The sequence below is a fragment of the Panulirus ornatus genome, chromosome 62 (genome assembly GCF_036320965.1).
Source record: "Panulirus ornatus isolate Po-2019 chromosome 62, ASM3632096v1, whole genome shotgun sequence".
Taxonomy (NCBI): domain Eukaryota; kingdom Metazoa; phylum Arthropoda; class Malacostraca; order Decapoda; family Palinuridae; genus Panulirus; species Panulirus ornatus.
Window position 1 is genome coordinate 9,048,274 of NC_092285.1, and position 27,810 is coordinate 9,076,083.

Sequence of the window (27,810 nt, forward strand, 5' to 3'; positions counted from 1 at the left end):
GCGCCCCATCTCTTGTACTGTACGGGGAGGGAGTTCTACACTCGTGGGGCGCCCCAGCTCTTGTACTGTACGGGGAGGGAGTTCTACACTCGTGGGGCGCCCCAATCTCTTGTACTGTACGGGGAGGGAGTTCTGCACTCGTTGGGTGCCCCATCTCTCGTACTGTACGGGGAGGGAGTTCTACACTCGTGGGGTGTCCCATCTCTTGTACTGTACGGGGAGGGAGTTCTACACTCGTGGGGCGCCCCATCTCTTGTACTGTACGGGGAGGGAGTTCTGCACTCGTGGGGCGCCCCAGCTCTTGTACTGTACGGGGAGGGAGTTCTACACTCGTGGGGTGCCCCATCTCTTGTACTGTACGGGGAGGGAGTTCTACACTCGTGGGGCGCCCCAGCTCTTGTACTGTACGGGGAGGGAGTTCTACACTCGTGGGGTGCCCCATCTCTTGTACTGTACGGGGAGGGAGTTCTACACTCGTGGGGCTGCATCTGTTGTACTGTACGGGGAAGGAGTTCTACTCTCTTGGGACCCTCACATCTCTCTGTATAATTGTGGACTGAATAGCATCAGGAAGAGAGAGAGAGAGAGAGAGAGAGAGAGAGAGAGAGAGAGAGAGAGAGAGAGAGAGAGAGAGAGAGAGAGAGAGACCCCCTCTTAGACTGCCTCATTTAAACCCATAGTTTTGACCCTCCACAACTATAACAGCTATTTCCAAATTCATATATAATAACCCGCCCCCACCTACCCATTGCCCCCCACCCCCCATCCCCCCAAAAAAGTCACCATGAAAATATTAATTCAAAATGATAATAATGTTCTCATTTTGGGTTGAACAATAACAATGTGCCGTGTATATATGGAGTAATTATATTACGGGTTGTGACAAATCATATTGTGTACAATATACTGAATTACTGGGGTAGAATTTATTCAATCATTCGGTTAACTCAGTTTTATGATTTCATTTATTATTTACCTGTTCCACACGACCGATTATTATATATATATATATATATATATATATATATATATATATATATATATATATATATATATATATATATATGTGTGTGTGTGTATCCTCCTCAATCACCTTTTTGCGACACGTCTTAGATAGATAGATAGATAGATAGATAGATAGATCCTCCTCTATTTCAAGGGATATCCCATGGGATCCCATGGGATAAACATATAGATTATTTGAGCTCAAATAGAAATCAATATCTCCTCAGAATATTCGTCAGAATGAAGGAAATCTCTGAGTAGAAAAATACTGGGTTACTTGGGTCGCCTTCCTCTGTGACCCTGCTACATATCTATATATTCCCTCCCTCGCCTTACAGAGTAGATGTCCTCACAAGGGAGTATTTTATCCAACACTCTGTATTCAGCAAGCAGCCCATGCCCCTACCAGAGCATAGTTCGTATATGTAGCTTATGATATATAGAGTCTCTTTAGATTTGTCTATACCCCCTTTTCCTTATTCTCTAGCGACGCAACTCTATGGAATTCTCATGTCTTCAGGTAGGTTTCCAGTCGTCTGTTGGAGTTTGACTCCCTTATCTGGTCTCTCTTCAATCATCTATATGTTTCGTCTCTTAGTATTCAATCCTTCGAGTTCCAGATCTCTTTCATAGTCACAAATAGCCTCGTTAGGATCCAATCGTCCGTTGGCTCTGGAATCCCCTTGGTATTTCTTTGGATTCCAGCACGACGTCAGGGTATAGATAACAAGGCATCGGGAACGCCATTGTACTGCTGGAGTGCCATGGATGTAGGCCAGTTGCGACAGCGTCATGAGGTCTCCACACACACTTTGCCATCGCAGCTCCACACACATCTCCCATTCCAGCCGCGTTCCAGGTGGCGGTGGGAGACACTGGAGACAGAGTGCTGGAGCTTCCAGGAATCGACTAGGGAATGCTGGAGGATTAGCGTCCAGGCTAGCTTAATGGAGGGAGCTAATGAAAGGATATTTTAGTTGCGTGGCCGGTAATCGCTACAGGAATAGCTGGGGTGCCTCAAGGCGAGGTGGTGACCCCGCGAATAGTAATGGAAATAAATGAATAAATAAAGTTGATTGGATGTGTGTGTGTGTGGGTAGCCATTAGGCTGGACGTACACAGTTGAGGTCATACAGATATTACGAAACTGGAAAGCTATGGTAGGTAAAAGTTAACTAATCATACAAGAGTTCAAGATTTAGGGTAAGCTGGATATTTGTACATACGGGGACTAAACATACGAGTGAGGAACATAGAGATAGCTAGAGTGGCTGATATATCGGTGAGGAACATAGAGATAGCTAGAGTGGCTGATATATCTGTGAGGAATATAGAGATAGCTAGAGTGGCTGATATATCGGTGAGGAACATAGAGATAGCTAGAGTGGCTGATATATCGGTGAGGAACATAGAGATAGCTAGAGTGGCAGGTATATCGGTGAGGAACATAGAGATAGCTAGAGTGGCAGGTATATCGGTGAGGTACATAGAGATAGCTAGAGTGGCAGATATATCGATGAGGTACATAGAGATAGCTAGAGTGGCAGGTATATAGGGGTATTTACAGAGTCGTGGTATATATTGTGTTATGAACTTGACTGAACATGGAGTCATGAACAGTTATTGTAATACTTGAGTTGCGTAGATGAGCTGTTCACTTGCATAGCTAGGCACTTGTTCATGGATTGTTCATGAGATTCAGGGTGGAAGATACGGGATTGTTCTTATATCTATGTGTCTGTACGAGCTCTTGTTGAGTGGAACAAGTCGATTGCGGTGACGAACGGTGGGCCGTGGTAGAGGAGGGGAGGAAGACGTCGTCTTAAGGGAGAAGAAGAGGGTTTCGTTGAGGTGGGGGATGTGTGTGTGGGTGTCAGCAGCAGCTTATTGCCCACGAGAGAGAGAGAGAGAGAGAGAGAGAGAGAGAGAGAGAGAGAGAGAGTCTCGAGCGTTCAAGCGAGTACTAATGGAGCTCTATTTACCAGCCTCTGGTAGGGGTTGAGCCGAATGACTGACTGTCAAAGAGGTTGCGAGTGGAACCCATGTAGATGACTCTGGAAGCGAGTTTGCAGTGTATATATATATATATATATATATATATATATTTATTTTGCTTTGTCGCTGTCTCCCGCGTAAGCGAGGTAGCGCAAGGAAACAGACGAAAGAATGGCCCGACCCACCCACATACACATGTATATACATACACGTCCACACACAGCACATATACATACCTATACATCTCAATGTATACATATATATACACACACAGACATGTACATATATACCCATGTACATAATTCATACTGTCTGCCTTTATTCATTTCCTTTATTCATTCAAACAAGGTACATATGATTGCGCACTTTCATAGAACATACAAACCTCCAACAGCCAGACTCGAACCCAGGACCCCGTGCGTGGCAGGCGGGAGTGCCACGCTGGGGTCCCGGGTTCGAGTCTGACTGTTGGAGGTTTGTATATCACTGAGATACTACTGCTCTACCCACTCACACTGTTGGACACTTGCTTCCGACGTCAGTAAGGACCTGATTTGCTCGGTCTGGACGCCACACCTCACTTCCTGATCCAAACGGTTTATAGAAATACCCGACTTCGTGAAATCTGGGAGGGAGATAGGTGCTCAACCGAGCATAGAAACCTGTACTGACTGTTACGTGCATCATGCACGGAGGCCCGTGGAAGCCAAAGAGCTATAATACAGCTATATCATCTCAGGTACCCGTGAAAGCCAAAGAGCTATAATACCCGTGGAAGCCAAAAAGCTATAATACAGCTATATTATCTCAACTACCCGTGGAAGTCAAAGAGCTATAATACAGCTATATCATCTCAGCTACCCGTGGAAGCCAAAGAGCTATAATACAGCTATATTATCTTAGCTACCCGTGAAAGCCAAAGAGCTATAATACAGCTATATTATCTCCCCGTGAAAGCCAAAGAGCTATAATACAGCTATATTAGCTACCCGTGGAAGCCAAAGAGCTATGATACAGCTATATTATCTCGGGCTATTGTAGCCGCAAAAAGCTATCAGATCTTCTTCCCCCCTTGAAAGACGAAAAGACGGTGTGATCAACCGGATTCTCTTTAGTGAGATCGAGGAGTATATGCGTCTATCGAAGGGGGTCATCCATTGGGGCACCCCTGTGTGTGTGTGTGTGGGGGGGGGAGCTGATAAGATAGGTGTTTTGACTGCCTTGATATCAGCCAATATCCGCCAAGCAACTGCTGGAGAAGTGGTGCTTCTGGAGGTGGGGACCTGATGGCCCCGGCCGGGATATTTGATGACCCGGTAAGAATCGCAGTGAGACGTGGCCTCTACGCGAGGGTCGTCCTCTGGGGTCGATGTTCCTCTGGGCTGCTGTATTAATGTTATGACGGTCCTCACACCAAGGAACTGTCAAGGAGGACTCGAAGTTCCCCCCCCGTGGAGTGGGAGGTGGAGATTGTGGACACAAGGATGGGCATGACGTAAACATGTTTGGTGAACCAGATCGTATGGGGGTTTCCTCCTCCTCCTCCTCTTTCTCCTCCACGTCTTCCTCCTCCTACTGCTACTCCTCATCTACCTCCTCTTTCTCCTCCACGTCTTCCTCCTCCTACTGCTACTCCTCATCTACCTCCTCTTTCTCCTCCTCCTCATCTTCTTCCTCCTTCTTCTACTCCTCATCTGTCTCCTCTTCTTTCTCCTCTTCCTCCTCCTCCTTCCCTTCTTCTTCCTCCTCCTCCTCCATCTTCTTTCTCCTCCTCGTCTTCCTACTCCTCCTCTTCCTCATTCCCTTCTTCCTCCTCCTCCTTCTCTTTACCTTCTCCTCCTCTTCTTCCTCCTCCTCCTCTTCTTCTTTCTCTTCTATTTCTTCTTCATTTTCACTCCCTTTCTATCTCTTCTTCCTTTTCGTCAAGTCCCCCTCCCCACACACGCCGTTCCTTCCCCCAAGTTTTCGTCTCCTTCCTCAACCCCTCCCCCTCCCATTATTTCCTGGAGCATTGACCGGTTCGAGACTCTCCTCCCTCCATCCCCCAACCCTCCCCCTTAAACTCCCCACGGACAGACTACCCCCACTGAATCATCCCCCCCTCCTCCTGCTCCCTCCTTCCCCCTCACCCCCCTTAACCAGGTCGTGAGGCCATGCGTCAGCTGATTGTAAATACCTCGTTTATCAGGTCGTCTGAACTGGGGGAGAGAAAAAAAGGATACAGAGCCTTACAGTCGACCTCTGCCTCTAGGAAGAGGGGAGGAGATGCCTGCTGTATTCACTGTATCTGTAACTTTTTTTTTTCCTATACTGTTCTGTCCCTTGTGTGTGTGTGTGTGTGTGTGTGTGTGTGTGTGTAAATATATACAGAGATCAGCCATCCACGAGTCTACCACGACGAGAGAGAGAGAGAGAGAGAGAGAGAGAGAGAGAGAGAGAGAGAGAGAGAGAGAGAGAGAGAGGACTGTAGGAACAAAATTACTCGAAAATTTCTCCTTTGCAGAGATGTCGTACATTTATCTGCCTGTTTCACGTATGACTGTAGTTAATATATGCCCTAAAGAGAACATGATCCCTGCTGACCTTAGGTCATCTTACCAAGCCCCAGTTGACCCCTAGGTCAACGGACCTAATCCCGTAATCATATATGGGACGGCGTCTATAAACAGCCCATCCTTGAGTTCCAAACCTTAGCAGTTTAGGAAAAGAAACATATCACATCGGCCCACTCTTGAGTTCCACAGCTTATCCGTTTAGGGAAAGAAACAGATATCACAACGGCCTACTCCTGAGTTCCAAAGCTTATCCGTATAGGGAAAGAAACAGATATCACAACGGCCCAATCTTGAGTTTCACAGTTTATCCGTATAGGGAAAGAAACATATCACAGCGGCCTACTCATATGAGTTCCAAAGCTTATCCGTATAGGGAAAGAAACAGATATCACAGCGGCCTACTCTAAGTAATCCAACGGCAAACTGAGAACTGTCTGTGTCTGCCGAACCCTAGATGATGTTTCTAGAGTGATAACAGTTTTTCTGGTACTACCAAAATCTTTATTTTTCTTTCTCTCTTTTCCTCATCTTCCTCTCTGGTTCGTTCACCACCCCCCACACACCATCTTGCCCTGAAGCAACGGCTTCATTTCCCTTGCCTCGCAAGAGAGAACCACAAAACCTGGTCACCAATTACCGGTACCATTAGCCAAGGCAAGTGTGTGCCACTTGTCTAGAGTACCCTAAAGTGAGGGAGGGGGCAAATTACACCCTTATTTTTTTTTTTCTTTTTTTTGGGGGGGGTTCTTCCTCTTTGGAAGAGAGAGAGAGAGAGAGAGAGAGAGAGAGAGAGAGAGAGAGAGAGAGAGAGAGAGAGAGCTTATGACGTAACTGCATGAGAGAGAGAGAGAGAGAGAGCTTATGACGTAACTGCATGAGAGAGAGAGAGAGAGAGAGAGAGAGAGAGAGAGAGAGAGAGAGAGAGAGAGAGGAAATTGTAAACAAGAGGCGAAGGTATAGGATGTTTTAGGGAACAAGGGAAAGAAGATGGGAAGAGATGGAAACAAAAAATGGGAAAGGGGTGAAAGTAATTGAGGGTAGGAAGGCCTGAGGGAGGAAGGTAGAAAGAGCAGGTGGGTTTTAAAGGGTGACAAGGTCCCTTAACGAAGTGGAGGGGGAGATAGAGAGAGGAAATAGGGTCCTAAGGGGTGACTAAGAACACCCCACCCCCAGCATAATGGGTGATACAGAATACTAAGAGAAAATGTAAACTCAGGAGACTTGGGTGAATGACAGCTGTAGGAAGTGTCGGACAGCTGTAGCAAGTGTTAGACAGCTGTAGCAAGTGTCAGACAGCTGTAGCAAGTGTCGTGATCCTTGGGTTCTACGGAGGTCCAGGAACATATCCTATGGGAAGTGAGAAGACCTCGCTATCCACCCTTGATTTCCATCTTGCCTCCGCCACCTGGGGGTCTTATACATGATTAAAGCCAGTATTAGTTGCTACCCTGTAGGCCTACGAGGGAAGTGAGAGGCATTGAGAGGAAAAGGAGAGTGGTCGAGAGTGTGTGTGTGTGTGTCTAGAGTGGAGGGGACTTGAGGAGGAAGAGGAAGTAAGGGTGAGTGGGTGTGGAGAGGCACCGGAGGGAGGAGGCGAGAGATTAATTAACGAAATGAGTGGATGTTTGGGTGAACAGAGGGATAATGGAAGAACACCATAACACCAGAATATATGGGATGAGAGTAGGGAATGCAGTGGTGAGAGAAAGAAAACAGGATGTGAGGGTATAAGGAAATATTGAAATTAAGGAAGAATGTAAAAGAAATAAGGGGAAAATGTGATTGAAGAATGGCCGAGAGTACATGGGAAAACCAGGTAACACAAGACCTGATGGTCTATGACGAGGTTATCTGCTGGAGAACAGTATATGGGAAAGCCAGATAACACAAGACCTGATGGTCTATGACCAGGTTATCTGCTGGAGGACAGTACATGGGAAGGACAGATAACACAAGACCTGATGGTCTATGACCAGGTTATCTGCTGGAGGGCAGTACTTGGGGAAAGCCAGATAACACAAGACCTGATGGTCTATGACCAGGTTATCTGCTGGAGGACAGTACATGGGAAGGACAGATAACACAAGACCTGATGGTCTATGACCAGGTTATCTGCTGGAGGACAAGTACATGGGAAGGACAGATAACACAAGACCTGATGGTCTATGACCAGGTTATCTGTTGGAGGATAGTACATGGGAAAGCCAGATAACACAAGACCTGATGGTCTATGACCAGGTTATCTGCTGGAGGACAGTACATGGGGAAAGCCAGATAACACAAGACCTGATGGTCTATGACCAGGTTATCTGCTGGAGAACAGTACATGGGAAAGCCAGATAACACAAGACCTGATGGTCTATGACCAGGTTATCTGCTGGAGGACAGTACATGGGAAGGACAGATAACACAAGACCTGATGGTCTATGACGAGGTTATCTGCTGGAGAACAGTACATGGGAAAGCCAGATAACACAAGACCTGATGGTCTATGACCAGGTTATCTGCTGGAGAGAGGACAGTAAATGGTATCCTAAATCATTAAACCCATCTAGATGTGATGATTGAAGTGAGAAATAGATTATTCCATCAGGTTTGAGGGACATAAAGAATGCCATTTCACATTACCTGATCCACTCCCCTGATTCTAAATGCATCACTGGGTGGATTGCTATCCCCCAACTATGAATGTGTGAGGCTGAATATTAGATCCATTTCCTTAATGGAACGTTAAATGAGGAGCAGGATAGACAAGTGAAATCCGATGCGTAAAACCGTTCAAATACTTTGACAGTTATCCAGCAATTTGGGGTCACTAACACTTAAAAGGGGGGAGGGGGAGCTGTTTGACTTGCTCTCTGGTGTCAAATTAATTACAAGTTTGGAACAATATTGAACTGGAGGACGGGCTTGTTGGTCTCTCCCTCGTGCGTGGTTTCTACCCGTTTGGTGGTTTCTTCTCAGCTGTGGGTATCTTCCTGGCTACTTGGTTTCTTCCCAAGTGTGGTTTTTCTTCCCAAGGGTGGGTTTCTTCCCAACCACTTCGTTTCTTCTCTTTTACTGTTTTTTTTTTCCTGTTCATTGGTTTCTTCCCACCTGGTGATTTCTTTCCATGTACTGGTTTCTTCTAATCTATTGGTTACTCCCACTTAACTATTTTTTCTCCCCCTCCACTGATGTTTCTCCCCCATCCACTGATTTCTCCCAAATCCATTGGTTTCTCCGTCAATCCACTGCCCCAATCTACTGGTTAGCCCACAATCCACTGGTTTCTCCCCATCCACTGGTTTCTCCCCCCCCCCCATCAACAGGTCCCCCCCATCCACAGGTCCCCCCCCATCCACTGGTTTCTCCCCCCCATCCACTGGTTTCTCCTCCCCCATCCACTGGTTTCTCCCCCCCCCCAATCCACTAGTTTCTCCCCCCACCATCCATTGGTTTCTCCCCCACACCCACTAGTTTCTCCCCAAAACCCACTGGTTTCTCCCCTCCCGAAAACCTATCCCGAAGATTTTTGAGCAAGATCCCTCTCCAAGTCTCCTAATTTAGTATTTCCTATTAAACCAAACTAACGACGCCATAAGAGAGCGGTGAAGCGCGGGGGGGAGGGAGGATTCAGCTATTAGTATTTTGAGGCGAGTCAGCTTGGACGCTACGTCTTGCTCAGACGTGTACGAGTGTGTGTGTGTGTGTGTGTGTGTGTGTGTGTGTGTGTGTGTGTGTGTGCACCACATTCCCTCTCTGTCCCCCTCTCTGGCGAGGTAGCGCCCAGAGCCTCGCAGAATAGTCTGTGGTCTAACCTCGATCGTGGTTCGCGTGCCCTTCGTATGTATGTATGTTATTCTTCTTCTCGTCTCCACCTGCTCACCCACTCGCTCGCAGCTTTCGTCACTTCGAGCCTTGATTCTCGTGGCTCTCTCTCTCTCTCTCTCTCTCTCTCTCTCTCTCTCTCTCTCTCTCTCTCTCTCTCTCTCTCTCTCTCCTGTAAAGTGATGGTGTTGCAAGATCAGATTTCTCTCTCTCTCTCTCTCTCTCTCTCTCTCTCTCTCTCTCTCTCTCTCTCTCTCTCTCTCTCTGTCTCTCTCTCTCCCCTTTCCCTTTTGGCCCCACATATGACCGTCCATTCTTTAAACCCTGTACATTACACGTCTCCTAGGCCACCCCTCCTCTCTCTCTCTCTCTCTCTCTCTCTCTCTCTCTCTCTCTCTCTCTCTCTCTCTCCCATTCTCTCTTTACGTTCATTGATTCCTTTGTTCTCATCCAGAATCCATCTTTTTTTTCCCTTCACTTTGTCTCGTCCTTCTCTATAATATCGCTCATCTCTCTCTCTCTCTCTCTCTCTCTCTCTCTCTCTCTCTCTCTCTCTCTGTCTGTGTCTGTCTGTCTGTGTCTGTCTGTCTGTCTGTCTGTCTGTCTGTCTGTCTATCTATATATCTATCTATCTACCGATGCATTAAATCCAAGTCTCACCCTCGTCTGTTTATATTTATCATTCCCTAATGATTACTACTGCTATTTCCGAGAGAGAGAGAGAGAGAGAGAGAGAGAGAGAGAGAGAGAGAGAGAGAGAGAGAGAGAGAGAGAGAGATTTGATCTTGCAACACCACCACTTAACCAATCCTGATCGAATTAGCCAGGAACGTAATTATGCCGGTATGGGGGGGGGGGGTGGTAATTAAGACTGATTATCCAAGACCGGCTAACAAGGAGCTTAATCATGTAAACTCGGGAAGGTGCGTCTTAATTACCCTCAGTCGAGGTTTTTTAGAACTTTGGAATTCGGCTCAATGAAACACGGAGTTACTGTATGGCATACAAGGTTACTTTATTACATACAGTAAAGGTACCCTCTTAAGTAAAGTTTACGTAAACTCCAGGTACTATATGCATACATGGTAAAACTCAAGGTAAACCAGGTGTTTATGTATACTCTCTCTCTATATATATATATACTTCCGTACGACGTCAAACGAAGCGAAGATGTCACATTCGAAGGGTAAAATGGCGACATCCGGTGTCAAAAATGGGCTCTGATTAGCTCTGGTCTTGTAGCGTCTCCCCGCGGATTTTTACAGCTAAGGAAAAGAGAGAGAGAGAGAGAGAGAGAGAGAGAGAGAGAGAGAGAGAGAGAGAGAGAGAGAGAGAGAGAGACTCCCAGTAGATTTTTACGGCTAGGAAAACAGAGAGAGAGAGAGAGAGAGAGAGAGAGAGAGAGAGAGAGAGAGAGAGAGAGAGAGAGAGGGCAAGAAACACGGCTGATCCAAAAGAACCGGTTAACCTAAGACAGTTTGGGGAGCTGAGACTAAAACAGCTAATTACTTAAGCTAAACGGCTAAATCAAACCGAATGGATACCTCATACCGGTTGTGCCTTCATTGATTGACTACCTGTAATACCTCTAAACAAGACAGCTAAATACAAAGCTAACGCCCGTATACAAAGGCAGTACAAAGCTAAACACCATGACAGCTGTGGTAAGCAAATACAACCAAAGATAGCTGGAGAACACAGTGGGGGCGATCGGGGCAGCGAATTCACACACGTGCACGCTGATTAATCCATCTTAATGAAGGTATTTTGATATGGTTATAACAAAGGATTTTCAAGACTAATTAACACATGTTTGGGGAAAAATACTGGGTCATTATGCGGGAGATTATGAGCTGTTAAATGTCTAGCATTTTTTTTCCCTTTTTGTGGACACAGAGATATAATGATGCTATTGAACAGCAAAGGGGTACGGTAATGGGGAACGGGGTAATTAGCAATGTTCCGAAAACGTCATTAACCTATATTTCCAATGGTAATCGAAGATATTAATTACCCACCTTATTAAGAGCATTGACCTGACTTACCGTATTGACACTGTCTTTCTCCCGTATGTTTAAGAAACTGGTTTGTATCCGACTTCCCACAAGGGTTTGAAGACCACTGAACAAGAGACATGGAGGGAGGGGGTCATAATTAGCAGTGTTTTCAAGACGTAATGAACCTCTATGTATTGATTGGTAACCCAGGGACGATCACCCAGGCTTGTGAACGTATCGTGTTGTACGTATGTACGACAGAGCTGCTCCCCATCGCGCTTGTGCAAGCATCGCCTTGACCCATGTTTTCTTAGGGCGCCCGATGGCGAGATCTGCAAAGTCGATCTGCTTCGTTTGCCTCCTCACGAGTCTTGTCAAACAGTGTCTCGACCCGTGTTCGCGAACCTTGATTCGAGACAGCGACTCCGGGGAACTGAATCAGTTGTGAAGTGCAGGCGAAGGGTGGGGAGTGGACGTCTTTGAAATTCATGTTTATCTCTGTGGATATTCTTCTGCAAGACTTGTAAGTCAGTTCGCTGTGCTCTGTGGATATTCTTCTACAAGACTTGTAAGTCAGTTCTCTGTGCTCTGTGGATATTCTTCTACAAGACTTGTAAGTCAGTTCGCTGTGCTCTGTGGATATTCTTCTACAAGACTTGTAAGTCAGTTCACTGTGCTCTGTGGATATTCTTCTGCAAGACTTGTAAGTCAATTCACTGTGCTATGTGGATACTCTTCTATAAGACTTGTAAGTCAGTTCACTGTGCTCTGTGGATATTCTTCAAGATTTGTAAGTCAGTTCGATATTCTACTACAAGACTTGTAAGTCAGTTCGCTGTGCTCTGTGGATATTCTTCTACAAGACTCGTAAATCATTCCACGTGTTAACTTATGTTCTAAGTTCATTCAGATACAATTTTTGAAAGCTTTTATATCACCTCATACGTATATATAGTGACCAGGGTCACTGTAGGCACTGCCGATGCTGTAAACCCCATCGCAACATTTCGATCTCGTATAACATCATGCCAGACAGTCATTAGCGACTAATTAGTCTGATACAGAGCTAATGAGGCTGAAGATGAAACATTTAAAAACCCCCCTTCCTGATTATTGATAACGAAGACTCATAATGCAGTTATTTTGATTCGATGATCTGTTCATTCCTTTGACTTTAGGGCGCCTCCCGTCACTGCACGGGGGCAGGCAAAGGGTCGTTCATACATCATAAGATATCCACTGTACCTCGAGGTAATTGCTAGGTCATTAGTCATCACATTAATTACTACGCTATTAAATCCCTCCCCTGCGTCAGGAAGGCGTGCATAAATAATTTCTCTCTCTCTCTCTCTCTCTCTCTCTCTCTCTCTCTCTCTCTCTCTCTCTCTCTCTCTCTCTCTCTCACACACTAACATCAACAGCTTCCAGCTAAGCTTGTCAGGTAATCAACGCCATAAATGACAAGAGAAGCTTTTCATTTGTATTAATTAAAGCGAATGTTTCTACACTAGAAATGTTCCCCCAAGGCTTTTAGTGCAGGCTCGTTCCGACGCGCGGTAAATGATTTATTTCATTTATTGATAACTACCCACCCAGGGCTTAAACTGATGTGTGTCTTGGTGTTCTCCAAGACGTCTTTCCAAAGGCTCTCGTGCTCTTAGTCAAGTAGCAGGGTAGTGTAGGCTCCCCTTGGCGTGAGGAGTTCTTAAGGCTTGACCCTCCTTCAGGGTCAAGTCAACAACAGGCCACGAGATCGAAGCGAAAGGTATCCTATGTAGTTATTTCCATTTATTTCTTCCTCCTTTCAGGTGACCTTAGGCCGGCACATCGCGTCCGGTACGGGAATATGACGTGGCTTGACCCGACGCGGTCTTGGGTGACCCACGTCCTCAATTTCTGCGGTGGTGCGCCTCTCTTCGTCTCGAGGTCAGTGAACAGCCGATTTCCACCTTCTCTTTTGCTTCTCGTTTTCTGTTGGAAGTTATTGTGTTATGTGTACCCCATAGTGTTATGTGTACCCCATAGTGTTATGTGTACCCCCTTAGTATTATGTGTACCCCCTTAGTGTTATGTAAACCCCTAGTGTTATGTGTGTACCCCCCCAGTGTTCCATGTTCTATCATGTAAAAGGAAAACGATGGGGTACACAAGAAGGATATTTGCCTGTCCTCCACCTCCATGTGTTAGCCCTCCCCCAACTCGCGTACTCCCACAGCAAAGTATCTTCGTGTTGTAGTGAGATACTGAGATGGCAGTGGAAGGCAAAGCTTAGCTGACGCGCACATACATAAATGCTAGGAGCCATTCACTGCTTTAAGCTTGGATATCTAGTCGCTGGTGATACTATACTGAAATGGGTTTTTCACTGATGGATTTGCCATATGTCTCGTGCGAGTATTGTGTGTCTCCACTGCTTAGATCAGTAGCGGGGTTTGCTTAGAGCAGTTTGGAAGGTGTTCTTCATATTGAGGAGCAGTTTGGAAGGTGTTCATATTGAGGAGCAGTTTGGAAGGTGTTCATATTGAGGAGCAGTTTGGAAGGTGTTCATATTGAGGAGCAGTTTGGAAGGTGTTCATATTGAGGAGCAGTTTGGAAGGTGTTCATATTGAGGAGCAGTTTGGAAGGTGTTCTTCATATTGAGGAGCAGTTTGGAAGGTGTTCTTCATTCTGAGGAGCAGTTTGGAAGGTGTTCTTCATATTGAGGAGCAGTTTGGAAGGTGTTCTTCATACTGAGGAGCAGTTTGGAAGGTGTTCTTCATACTGAGGAGCAGTTTGGAAGGTGTTCTTCATATTGAGGAGCAGTTTGGAAGGTGTTCTTCATTCTGAGGAGCAGTTTGGAAGGTGTTCTTCATATTGAGGAGCAGTTTGGAAGGTGTTCTTCATTCTGAGGAGCAGTTTGGAAGGTGTTCTTCATACTGAGGAGCAGTTTGGAAGGTGTTCTTCATATTGAGGAGCAGTTTGGAAGGTGTTCTTCATACTGAGGAGCAGTTTGGAAGGTGTTCTTCATATTGAGGAGCAGTTTGGAAGGTGTTCTTCATCCATCGTGACTGTGGCTCATTTAATGGTAGAGGGACCAATGTTAAAGTCGTTTAGATCAACGCGAAATATACACATTTGGAATGAACTGATCTCTTTTGTAGTGACGGGTCCATCTTCGTATTATCCTCTACGAAAGAGGCTTGGTAGAATGGTCTACGAACGTGATATTTCGTGTGTAGGTCAATCGGTAAAAGTTTCCATACTCCTGACGAATTCGTAAGGCATGAGTTCACGTGGATTCCACATTTGCTCTATGTTTCGTGGAACCGACGTATTTAATCCATTGAATGTCGAAGTATTATGGTCTCGTACTTTAGAGTCGACATCGAGGTCAGGTCTTCAACGAAGCCCTGTGTTTCCAAAGACAAAGACAAGTTATGAGAGACGAGGAAAGTATGCGAAGTGTTTTGGAGAAAGTGTAGAACTTCGCTTTTTATACAAGGAGGTCATGTGGTCGGTGTCAGAAAGGACATGACGGGGTAGAGAAAGAATCCTAATGTTTAGCCGCGTAAGGAAAGAAAGAGATCGCTTCTTCCTCCGCTGTCATGACAGGAAGTTAGCTGGACTTTGGACTAGACAGTCTGTTTGAAGAATCGGTCCATAGAATGACATAGCCACCTATAGAAGAAAGAAAGACGAGCAAGTGTGAATATGATTGTGTGTACGACGCATAGGTGTTGCACGTACGCACTCGATTGTCATGAGAGTAAATAAGGGTAAATTGCTCTTTCCTTATTCTCAAGATTGGACAGATCTCATTTGCAATATAAGACTTGGGGGGAATCGACTGCCTCAAGAGGACTTGGGTGTCCATATCCAAGCCATCTTCATAGCCACGAGGATGTACATTAAGGTTATATATATATATACACACCGCGACGAGAGAGAGTAATATTAAAAGGGGAGGGCTGGCTGGCTGGGGTCCGTCCCGCGCGCCGGCCCCTCTAACTGGGCTCAGGGATCCTGACACGATCGCCCTCGGTGCATTGTTTTTCTCTCTCTCTCTCTCTCTCTCTCTCTCTCTCTCTCTCTCTCTCTCTCTCTCTCTCTCTCTCTCTTTCGGGGCCTTGCGTTGTCACCACGCTCGTTACGACCCGTTTATTTGCCGTGTGTTTTTTTGGGGGGGAGGGGAAAGAGGTTTCGTTGCCAAATGCAATTCACGAGAGAGAGAGAGAGAGAGAGAGAGAGAGAGAGAGAGAGAGAGAGAGAGAGAGAGAGAGAGAGAGAGAGAGAGACTGACTGCCTCCTCACCACCCCACTTGCCCCTTTCAGCTCCATACTTTTTTTTCCCCGTTTTCACGATTTTTTGTCTTTTTTTTCTCCTCTCCCGTCTTTTATATATATATTTTTTTCTATTTTTTATATATTCATTTAAAGCTATTCACATCCAGTGCCTGTGGCACCCCTACCCAACCCCAACCAACCCCCCCTTTGCCTCCACATTCCCTTCAAAACTTTGGTGGAAAAAGTATTAAACTTTCCACAAAGCTTTTTGGAGGTATATGACAAGCTAACAATGGCTTCCCTCCTATATTTTTTTTTTTTTTTCACTCGTGGAAAAAATTAATGCCCAACTCTCTGCATAAGTTTGCCAGCTTTTGTAATGTGAGCGGGAGTGACTGTACATCAGTTTGGGATTCCAATAAATGCTCATGTAGAAGAGATGTGATAATATATGGATGGGGTACCGGTTAGATTCCACCAGTACTTTGATACAGTGTTTAAAAGAACCTCTTCGTTTCGAGGCGTATTTCCGTCCCAGATGGCGACTCTGATTACTTTGTGATTACTATCTGTGATTACTATTCGTGATTACTTTGATTACTATGTGATCACTATTTGATTACTTTGTAATTACTTTGTGATTACTATCTGATTACTTTGTGATTACTATTTGTGATTACTAATTGTGATCACTATTTGTGATTACTTTGTGATTGCTCGTTTGTGCCTTGTGGAGAGCGAGTTTTACACTTGTGTTGCCCCATCTGTTTTCTTTGCATTTACGTGCCATGTGTGTTCCCCTCCCAATTTACACACGCACACACCACAACCACATCGAGCCGGAGTCCAGTGAGAAACCCGTCATCCGAATCCATGCGTTGAAGGCACAAAAAAACACACCACCGAGGCATAACCGAACGCGTCGGTCGAAGAGGGACGGAAGATTTGGTCTCAAAACACGCCTACCGTCCGGGCGCAGTTGCGAACGGAGCGTTCCCAGGGACTTGCACAGAAAGAACCCTCGACTGATTCCAAAAACACAAGATCTATTACGTGTGGGAGAGTAAGATGGTGGTCGGGCCTCTCCTCTGCTAAGCTTTTCTCTCCCTCCTAGAAAATCCCGCTGGAGTCTGGATTTTCGACCTAAGCTTACCTTTTGAGGGGATGTATTGTTCGCTGATGATGATATCAAGGTCGGTCTATCAATACAGAATATGTTGCTTTGGCGACAAGTCGAGCATCAGGCGTTTGGCGCGGGGATGATGTGGCTCTCTGGTCGAATTGGTTGTTTGGTAGTTAACTTAGACCTGTTAGTTCCCAGGGTCGTTAAGGGCTACGGCACCCTAAACAACCTTCAGTTGTTTAGGGTCGTTCTTAAGACAACATATGCCCTTGTCATATACACGAAGTTATGCTTTTTTTTTTATCTAAGTTATTCAAGGTTATGATGCAAAGGCTAGGATGAAATGGACACCACCGAATATGGCAACGAAAGCCTTTGGAACTGCCTAGTAATTTGTTTCAGGTTTATTCGTGCTAGGGGAAACAATGATATTAAGCACCATTTTGAGTTCATTTTTCCTGAAGTACTGTAATGTTCCCAGCTTACAGGCTACAGTGTACGGGACTCAGGCTCTCATAACGGCTGAATTTAGGGAAAAAAAAATCTCTTAGAATAAACCCGGTTCGAAGATCTGAAGAGATCGAATAAATTCCCCTGTGTAAGATTTATATATAAAGAAAATTGAACCCAGTCTTTAAAAACGGAACTTGGGATGGCATCCAGGCCCGAGTAACCCACCCTCAAACACTGTGGTCGGAATAAACACAATTTGGCAATTTATTCCCCACTATCATGGCCGATAGATTCTGGCCCCGGAATAAACTTGCCATCGGGACCCTGGGCTCGATTGGCCCTCGTTGACAACCCAACGACCCAATTGCTGTTGTTCGCGGCCTTAGTTTTCCCGCTGGAATGAACATGGCCCAATGGGGCATGAAATTGCCGACCCCCTAGGCTTCATTTTCTTTCCGGGGTGGGTGGGTACGGCGGGGCGGGGCGGGGCGGGGCGTGGGGGTTAGGTCAAAGATGGGAGGGTACTGAAGGAGGGGAGGAGTACTCCACTTAGGGTAGGAGTTGAGGGTGTGTGGCAGCAGCGCGGGTAATGCGCCTCAAATAGACGTGTTTTCTCAAGTCGAGTGGCTCGGGGAAGATAGGAAGTCGACCCCTCTTCCCCGCTCGACGCTTTAAAAGTCGACATTGTGTGTGTGTGTGTTTGTGTGTGTGTGTGTGTGTGTGTGTGTGTGTGTGTGTGTGTGTGTGTGTGAGTGAGCGCGACGCGTTATACATACGCTGGTCCAAACGTGGCTGTCTGTTATCTGTTTTCCTGTGTGCTTCAACAGAAGTCCCTCTGTCTCAAATGGATCACCCAGACGCGACTCGACGTGGCTCTCTGTTATCTGTTTTCCTCTGTGCTTCAACAGAAGAACAGAAGTCCCTCTGCTGCAAACAGATGACCCACACACAGACCAACGTAGCTATCTGTTATCTGTTTTCCAGTATGCCTCAACGGAAGTCCCTCTCCTGCAAACAGATAACCCACACACAGACCAACGTGGCTATCTGTTATCTGTTTTCCAGTATGCTTCAACGGACGTCCCTCTCCTGCAGACGGATAACCCACACACGGACCAACGTGGGTGTACGGGTAACCCACATACGGACCAACTTGGGTGTACGGGTAACCCACACACGGACCAACGTGGGTGTACGGGTAACCTACACACGGACCAACGTGGGTGTACGGGTAACCCACACACGGACCAACGTGGGTGTATCTCGTTATCCGTCTTCGTGTGAGCCACTGTCGTCGGCTTCCACCACCACACACACCCTCCTCTCTCCTCTCTCCTCTCTCCTCCCTCACTCTGCGGTCACCACACCCTCTCTCCTCTCTCCTCTCCCTCCCTCACACTGCGGTCACCACACCGCTAAAGTGGCCACAGTAAAATGATTACCGGGAATGACACTTGGGTCCGCCGTTATCCCCGATATTGATCAAGCCCACACCTCGCGCCCGTGTATTGCTCAATATCAGGTTCTCCTCCTGCCTCTCTCTCTCTCTATATATATATATTGCCCCGAAAGACCGCTCTTATAATAACCCATATATGATCATCTGGGGTCTCCACTACACCGCCTTTGTATTGCGTTTCCTCTCTCTCTCTCTCTCTCTCTCTCTCTCTCTCTCTCTCTCTCTCTCTCTCTCTCTCTCTCTCTCTCTCTCTCTCTCTCTCTCTTCGTTTATTCCCGAAGTGGATTGATACGTCTCGTCTTCGGCCAAGATGAAGGGGGACAGGAATGGGGGTAAGATTCGATCTCTCTCGTGGGAAGATATGGTCACATGCTTGTGTAGGGAGTTTGATCCTTGAAAGCACGACGATTCGAGACCCTTGAGCACGACGGTGCGAGACCCTTGAGCACGACGGTGCGAGACCCTTGAGCACGACGGTGCGAGACCCTTGGGCACGACGGGACGACCCTTGAGCACGACGGTGCGAGACCCTTGAGCACGACGGTGCGAGACCCTTGAGCACGACGGTGCGAGACCCTTGAGCACGACCGGACGACCCTTGAGCACGACCGGACGACCCTTGAGCACGACCGGACGACCCATGAGCACGACGTTACGACCCTTGAGCACGACGGGACGACCCTTGAGCACGACCGGACGACCCTTGAGCACGACGGTACGACCCTTGACCACTACAGCACAATCCTTCGGTTACGATGGCTTTCTGATCGATCTTCAACCTGAGCCTTTCAAGGCTTCCAGGGATCGCAAGGCCCCCGATATGAGATCAAGGGCAAAGGGCCCATCACAGCCACAGAACGTAGCGACGCACCCAAGGTTCGAACCCTCGTACTGAAGTCTATGCCCCTCGCTTTCGCAAGTCGACCTCACTTCACAATGTCGTTTCTCCTTTCGTACACACATATGCTACGTCCGTCGTATATCTTCCGTCCCTCACCCGTGCGACAGTCTCCTGCCGCCGTGGACGACACTTTTACCTCGCACACTTGGTTTGTTGGGGATTAAGGCCAACAATCATCCACCAGGGTCATTAAGGGTCGTTAAGATCCCTTAATTAACACCTCCAGGTGATTAAGGTCAAGTCCTTTCCTCCTCCAAAAACCCCAACCATGCAACCACTATATATATAACCCCCCCCTCGTCTCGTCTCGTTCACCCACGCCGGCTCGTAATACCGTCGCTTCGATCTCCCGTCGCGCGTTCCCATCGCCGTAACTTTCGTCTGGACGAAATGCGAAGAGAAAATGTGTCCAAAATTTGACCAACGCACGTCTGACAATCAACGTTTCGCAATTTTTTTGTATTTTTTCTGTCCGGCGAAATTTGAAAAAAAAATTTTCACAATTTTCTTTTTTTTAGGATTTTAATGGTGTAATTTTACTAATACCATCCATTTTATATGTATTTTCCCTAATTTTGGGTTATTTCCCCCCCCCGTAATTTAGGCCCGGGGTCAATTTTCATTTGTGCCAAAAAAAAAAAAAATAAAAGGGAGCAGCGAGTTTGCCTGCATGCTATTTGCATGCCATTGCATGCATATTAACTATATGAAGATAATTCCATGTAATAGATGATTTGAGATGAAGAGCGAGGTTTTTTTTTCTCTCTGCTTATTTTTGCATAATGAGATGTATTTCTGGGCCTCTGTGACGTTGTGTGTGTTGTGTGTGTGTGTGTCAGCTTGTGTGTGTGTGTGTGTGTGTGTGTGTCAGTTTGTGTGTGTGTGTGTGTGTGTGTCAGTTTGTGTGTGTGTGTGTGTGTGTCAGTTTGTGTGTGTGTGTATGTGTGTGTGTGGGTTTATGCAAAATATACACTTGGCAAATTTATATGAAATCGTGTAAATTGGTGTAGATTACGTAGAACGATATACATCTCATGTAGTTTATGTATATACATTATCATACGCCGGATTGGAAGTATATATGTATATATATAGATTGATATAAATCTCATATACGCGTGTTTGGTATAGTCTCTTGATACTAAGAGATAGTGGTGTGTATCTTGGAGGCTGAACATGTACTGCAGCCTTGGGAGGTTAGATAAGCGATGATAGATAACGTAATCGCATGACGCTAAACCCTTCCACTCTAACCCACACGCACTCCCACGCACTCACAGTCTTCTACACACACACTCACACAGCCCTGCACGCACTCGGTCTTCTACACAGCCCTGGACGCACTCGGTCTTCTACACACACACACACACACACACACACACACACACACACACACACACACACACACACAGACCTGCACGCACTCGGTCTTCTACACACACACACACACACACACACACAGCCCTGCACGCACTCGGTCTTCTACACACACACACACACACACACACACACACACTCACCGCCCTGTTTTTTTTTATTTTTCAGTATCATTTATCTGTCAAATGTATGTATACACGTGGGTGAATAAAATCCACAGTGAATTATCTGCAGATACCTTTCCTTTTTTTTTCTTTTACGACACGTGAACGATATATAATAATATCTATATAAATGTATATATTATTTTTGTCTGATTCATTTTTCCTAGTGAATCTGTCGTGTACATATATTCCTACATATTTATATACACTGTGTCGTGTATGATTCCTTCTCATCGACGAATTCTGACCTGACGTCATTAAGAGGATCCGTTACTTAATTTCAGAGTAATGAGGGTACGGTATATGAGACCTGAATTGTGAATTCATAAGGATATGATTGTTAGATTTGTGTTGTGTTATCGTGATTCAGAGGTTGTGTGTGTGTGTGTGTGTGATTATAGAAAATGTGAGCTGGGCTCAGCTGAAGGGATAGTCTGTGATCAGTGATACACAATGGTTCGTTATCCAAAAAAGGAACTGAAGTTTCAGATCAAAATGATGAGTGGACGTGGGGAGCTGGGGTGAATCAGAGGGGAGTTGAGGTAAGGCAGTGGGGAGTTAGTGGGAGTTAAGGTAGTGGGGAGTTAAGGCAGTGGAGAATGAAGACTGTGGAGTTAAGGCAATGGAGAGCTGAGTAAAGACAGTGGGGAGTTAAGGCAGTGGAGAGTAAAGACAGTGGGGAGTTAAGGTAGTGGGGAGTTGAGTTTAGGCAGTGGGGAGGCGAGGTGTTTGGGCCCCAATTAACGACAGTACACTCCATGTGAATCATACAATATCACTACTTTTAAACGCAAGCTTCTTTGCCGCCCCCCCTCCGCAGCCTAAACCACAAGCCTGATTGAGTATCCATACTTGATTCGTCCATTACATTAATCCCCTCGAAATTTCCGACGTAAGAGGATTTACACAACACCAAGAGCTAATCCAGTCAAGCAGTAATCCTCCTCCCACCTCCTCCTCCTCCTCCCCACTGGAAAATGCATAATTCATGGCCACCATCGCCCACCACTGCTACCATCATGAGCCACTGTGTGGTTGAAAGTGGCAGGCTGACAATGCCGAAGAGGCGCGCACCATTCGTATATCTTAACGAAGCCGGAGACGAATCATTTGCGAGTTTTAATGAATCTTGTGGAGTCTCTCATTCTCGAGACAGGCCTGGATGTAGAAGAGACAGGGTACGAAATAACTTTAAATTAGCAGAGTCATGGGTTCGATACTGCATTTGGCAACGCTCTCTCGAAACGGGTTCGGTCGGTCTCTGGAGTTCGAGACACTAACTGGGAATGAGGTTCATTCTTTGGGTCTGCGGAGCTTCGGATCGAGCGTCTCTTTCGGTGTCCAGTTTGAGAAGGGTTTCCAGTCCCTGGAATTTGGGATACTGACTCCCTAATCTGGTTCTGTCATTGGATTCCCAAGGCTCTCGGGGGTCCTGCATCTTTCTCGGTTCCAAATGCAAAATTCTGTTACGGGAATTCGGGACAGTGATTCGAAGCTAGTTCGTTCGCTTGGTTCACAAAGGTTTTAAGCAAAAAGGTACAGTCGCTGGAATTTCGGGGGGCACTGATTTGAAGCAGTTTTGTTCATTGGCTTCACAAGGGTTCAGATTCATTATGTCTCTTGTTTCTAGTATTTCAAAGCTAATACTTTCTTACCTGTTTCATTTGTCTGTGAGGAATATATTACAACACAGTCTATCTGTATAAACGAATCCCAGTTGGCGTCTGTCTCATGAAAGGTGATTGTACGGGGTTCGCTTGAAGTTCGAGATAAACATTTCGAGACAGATGTTTCAGATGATTACCCGGAATACTTTTGGGTGATTATGGTAGGGGTTGGTGTGTGCGATATGGTATTTGAGTCTATTCATCATACTTTCTGGTTCTTTGGTGTCGTATTTGAGTCTATTCATCATACTTTCTGGTCCTTTGGTGTCGTATTTGAGTCTGTTTATCATATTTTCTGGTCCTTTAGTGTCGTGTTTGAGTATTCATCATATTTTAGGGTCCTTTAGTGTCTTATTTGAGTCTATTCATGATACTTTCTGGTCCTTTAGTGTCGTATTTGAGTCTATTCATCATATTTTCTGGTCCTTTAGTGTTAGATCCATGATAAATGGTGATTATGAGAAAAGACTATATAGTATTCACAATAAAGATAAGAAAGTTACTCGTAGCTCATCCTTCACCTTGCTATTAACTAGACTAAAATTGACGTCCTTCCATTTCGTTAATCCATCTGGCAGCACCTCTCTTCAACCATCCCTCTCCGTACCACCACGACGGGATGTTGCATTTTGCTTCTCGCTCTCCTCTCTCTCTTCTATAGCTATTACTTTAGGGGCATTGCTCTCTCGTGAGCTGTCTGCGATGTGGTCCCCCACACACCTCTCAAGGCTTGGCCCAACCCGTGGCAGCACGCGTACGGCTGCTGCTTCCCACAGCTTCTGTGTAGACACACCAGGCGCTCGAGGATTAGGTTAGCTTAGGTTAGGTTAGGTAAGGATTCCTCCTCCTCTGCTCGAGCGGTTAATTTGTGCAAAATCTCTTCCCTTTTGCTTTCTCTTCTTCACATAAGCTTTCTTCCTTTTAAGAGACTAGTCCAAAAAACACCTGATTCCTCTCTCATTATTCTAATTATTTCTTTCGCCCGAGATGGCCTTCACTGGAGGCGTGTTTTGCTCATGTCGCGTCGCTCGCTTAATAGAAAGACGATACGTCATAGAACTAGGCATTTGAAGGGTGTTGATCAGTTCTGACTAATTATGCGTCTGCTGGCTGACCTGAAGTCAGCGAATGTCTCTCCAATACTCCCTGAAATACAGCGAAATTCACTTGAGCCTCGTCAACTCTTATGAATGACAGAGTATCTACAATCTGGTCGAATATACCTACACCACATTTTCTCTCTTAGAAAAAAAACACACAAGTCGCCAGAGAAAACGTGCAGAATTGTGACGTCATACTCTTTTGCGGGGTGACCACAGCCTTGAGCTGTAATACGCTACACACACACACACACACACACACACACACACACACACACACACACACACACATATTATTTACCACAGACTTCCTCGGGTGAACACAGTGAACGCACACAAGAACAGAAGTGAAGGTAGATGAAGACTTCTTCGGGTGAACACAGTGAACGCACACAAGAACAATAGTGAAGGTAGATGAAAAAGTTCTTTGATATCGTATACGCCGACAGATGAGAGGCTGGGTAGGTCTCTTAGGGGGAGATATTGAGGGACAAGTAATGACCCAGTCCCAGTATTTTGTTTGCTTTACGTCTGTGGACGACCCACAGTCTCTGCCTTCGAATCTTTGGACGACCCACACAGTCTCTGGGGTTTGAATCTGTGTCGTGTAGTGGCGAACACCCTAATCTCTTTCGTCTTAAGTACTTTCGACTTTTGATTCTCACGTGTGATGATATATATTCTAAAAGAGATATCTAAATTACGGTATTGAATCCATCGCATGTCGATGATACAGGAAAAACAACACTCTAGGATTCATTTGTTTTAAAAGAGAGATCTGTCCGATTCATCTGGTATCCTTTCCCGTGGTATTCCAAGGGCGTTGGACTTTTAGCCGAGCAGTGAAACGTAAGCTAAAGGTCACACTTATTCCTGGTATCGAACCTAGGATACCGTGTTAACTCGCTCGACTCACAACCAAAAGGTTACGGGTGCTGGGTGAAATGTTACTGTCGGGGTTTTCTACTTACCTTGTAGGTTTGCAGTGACCAGGTGTTCGAAATCGAGCAATCAGGAGGGTGAGAGGCATGCATGGGATAGAAAAGAATTGGATGGATGTGGTATATGGGGGTGTTTATAACGTTTATGCAGCAACTGCATGCCCTTATCAAGGCCACTTCAATATATATATATATATATATATATATATATATATATATATATATATATATATATATATATATATAGCCTGAGCCAGGTACCCAATGTATATACCAACCCATAGGGAAGGATGAACAGCTGGGTTGACTGAAGGCCCGACTGTCGCTACCAGTATTCGAACCTATGCAGGTTCGACCCCGGACGGCCCGTGAATACATCTCTACTGCCCTAGTCACTCTTCATCCTTTACTCATTGTGGACTCGTCTTCTTGGGGGCCTTCTACCCCCGCTGCAGCGCGGGCTAGGTTCAGGCTGGGTTGGACTGGGTCTCTGACCAACTCGTTCACACCCATTGTGGAGTGGTCTTCTGGGGGTCTTCTGCACCCGGGTTAGGCTCAAGGTGAATTGGATTGGGTCTCTGGTCCACTCGTCCGCAACCTTCTCTTGGTTACAGTCAAACACGTTCAAGAAGTCTTTGGCCCCCCAACCCCCCCGGAGGTCTTCATCCTTCTCCCTTCCACCTGATCTTTTAACCAATCCGTCTCCCTTATCCTCCAATCCTTGCTTCGTATGAGCGGGATTGGATAAGACCCTCTGCCGACGATCGTCTTGGATCTCTTGTGTGGCCTCGTTTAGTGGGTAGTTCGGGCAGGATTCAAGGTATTTGGCGAGAGGCGGGCCCGATATCTGGGTTATGTTGGGGGTGGGGGAAGAGAGAGGGAAGGCGAGAGAGAGAGAGACCTGGAGTGTGGGGAGGTATAGAAAGAGTGGGGGAGATGTGGAGAGAGAGAGAGAGAGAGAGAGAGAGAGAGAGAGAGAGAGAGAGAGAGAGAGAGAGAGAGAGAGTTGAGGAAGGGAAGAAGAAGAGAAGGAAGTGGAAGATTAGAGAAGGCAGACGTAGACACACACAGAAAACTCATTCCCTTAGAAATAACCCTCTTTGCCCATCACCCTTTACCTCCCCTTTTCTCTCGATTCCTAACTTCCCTTCTCTCTCATTAAACTTCTCGTTTAACTTTCCACGTTTATGACTCGGGTTAATGAACATAAGATCGTGGTCACACCACACACCTCTTTCTCCCCTCGAAAGCCTCCCACCCCCTCCCTTTTTTTTTTTCCTCCCTTTAATCCCTTTTCCAAAGCCGCTTTCTCTCTCGCCATCCCTCCCTCCCAAATCGCCTTTATCCTATCCCCTTTCCAAGACTCGCTATATGAACCATTTTTATCTAAAGAAAGTCATCTCCAGCGGACTGCTAGATGACTTTCCCTGTTCCTTAACACTGATTGCCTCTGGGGAATTCCTGTCTATGTCCATGAGGGGAAAGAAGGCAGGGAGAGTGGCTTTCCATTGCCGTCCTGGTGAAAGCAGAGCGAGTGCAAGCAGTGAGTGAATGCAGGACCAGCCACTCTCTGATTTCCCTGGAACTTTGGGAACAAATATTGACATCATTGTCTTTAGGAAAAAAGATATTCCTTTGTTAGACCAAGTTTAAGATATTCCCTCAATAGACCAATTTAAAGATATTCCCTTTAATAGACCCATTTGTCTTGGGTGAATATTTGACAAAGAATTGTTGCGGATTTTATGAAAAAACGAAAACAAATTTTTTTGGTTAATGATTACACGGGTGGTTAATGATTACACGGGTGGGTAATGACTACACGGGTGGTTAATGACTACACGGGTGGTTAATGATTACACGGGTGGTTAATGACTACACGGGTGGTTAATGACTACACGGGTGGTTAATGATTACACGGGTGGTTAATGACTACACGGGTGGTTAATGACTACACGGGTGGTTAATGATTGCACGGTTGGTTAATGATTGCACGGTTGGTTAATGATTGCACGGTTGGTTAATGACTACACGGGTGGTTAATGACTACACGGGTGGTTAATGACTACACGGGTGGTTAATGATTACACGGGTGGTTAATGATTACACGGGTGGTTTTATGCGTAAGTTCACCGAACGGTAAATCATTTTTAATGAACGTTAAGTAACCCAGTGGTTATATTATGACCACATGAGAAATTGGTGTATCGCTTCTGAAAAAAAAGAAAGATATATTCCTATATCATCCGATTACTTTAAGTATCTCTTATTTTTTTTTCACACAGAAGCAAAAAAATGATGAAAAAAGATTTCTCTGGCCCGCTATGGAGCAGAGGAACTTGATGGCTCATCGCTTCCGAGACCATGCTAGCTCCTGAGTTCTTAGAGGGGTGAGAGACCCTACGTCTCCTAGCTATATTACATCGATTCCTCCCTCCCGACGTCTTTCTTTGACGTCAGTCCAACCCACGTCTCCTAGCTATATTGTCTCGATTCCTCCCTCCCGACGTCTTTCTTTGACGTCAGTCCAACCCACGTCTCCTAGCTATATTACCTTAATTCCTCCCTCCCGACGTCTTTCTTTGACGTCAGTCCAGCCCTTCGCAGCATGGCGGAGGTTCTTCTTCTACCCTGTGGCCAAATTCTGTCCATTTTAGGGGAACTTTTTGATACCTGGAGGGCAAGTGAGGCCGTTGACCCCAGGAGACCAGATTCTCGTCTCTGGAATGGTCTTCGGGCACTCGAGTGCTTCGCTTGGTCTCTTGAGACCCCTTTTGTCCAAAGACCTCATTTCTCACACCAGTCGAGTCTCAATTGTACCCTGAGTTGGCCTGAGCATTCCCTTGCTGGCCGAATTGGACATGGCCTTTCCCTCGTAGATTCAGCCCAAGTCGTATTTCGAGCGTCCATATACAAGGAAATGACACAAAGAGTTGGTTGGTACGTAGTAGTATCGTAGCCCAGGCACATGATGAGCTTCGTCGTTGTCAGAGCAGTGGG

At 46.0% G+C, this 27,810-nt stretch overlaps 1 protein-coding gene and 1 long non-coding RNA gene across 10 annotated transcripts in view; one reads left to right on the forward strand and one right to left on the reverse strand.

Moving 5' to 3' along the window:
• Positions 1-27,810, forward strand: part of LOC139745785 (uncharacterized) — a 583,323-nt gene that overhangs the window by 253,429 nt on the left and 302,084 nt on the right. The window contains exon 5 of the long non-coding RNA XR_011711955.1: positions 13,171-13,288. This is a non-coding gene — a long non-coding RNA (uncharacterized lncRNA). The remainder of the gene's footprint in view (positions 1-13,170; positions 13,289-27,810) is intronic.
• Positions 1-27,810, reverse strand: part of LOC139745784 (nephrin-like) — a 407,506-nt gene that overhangs the window by 157,264 nt on the left and 222,432 nt on the right. The window lies entirely within an intron of this gene.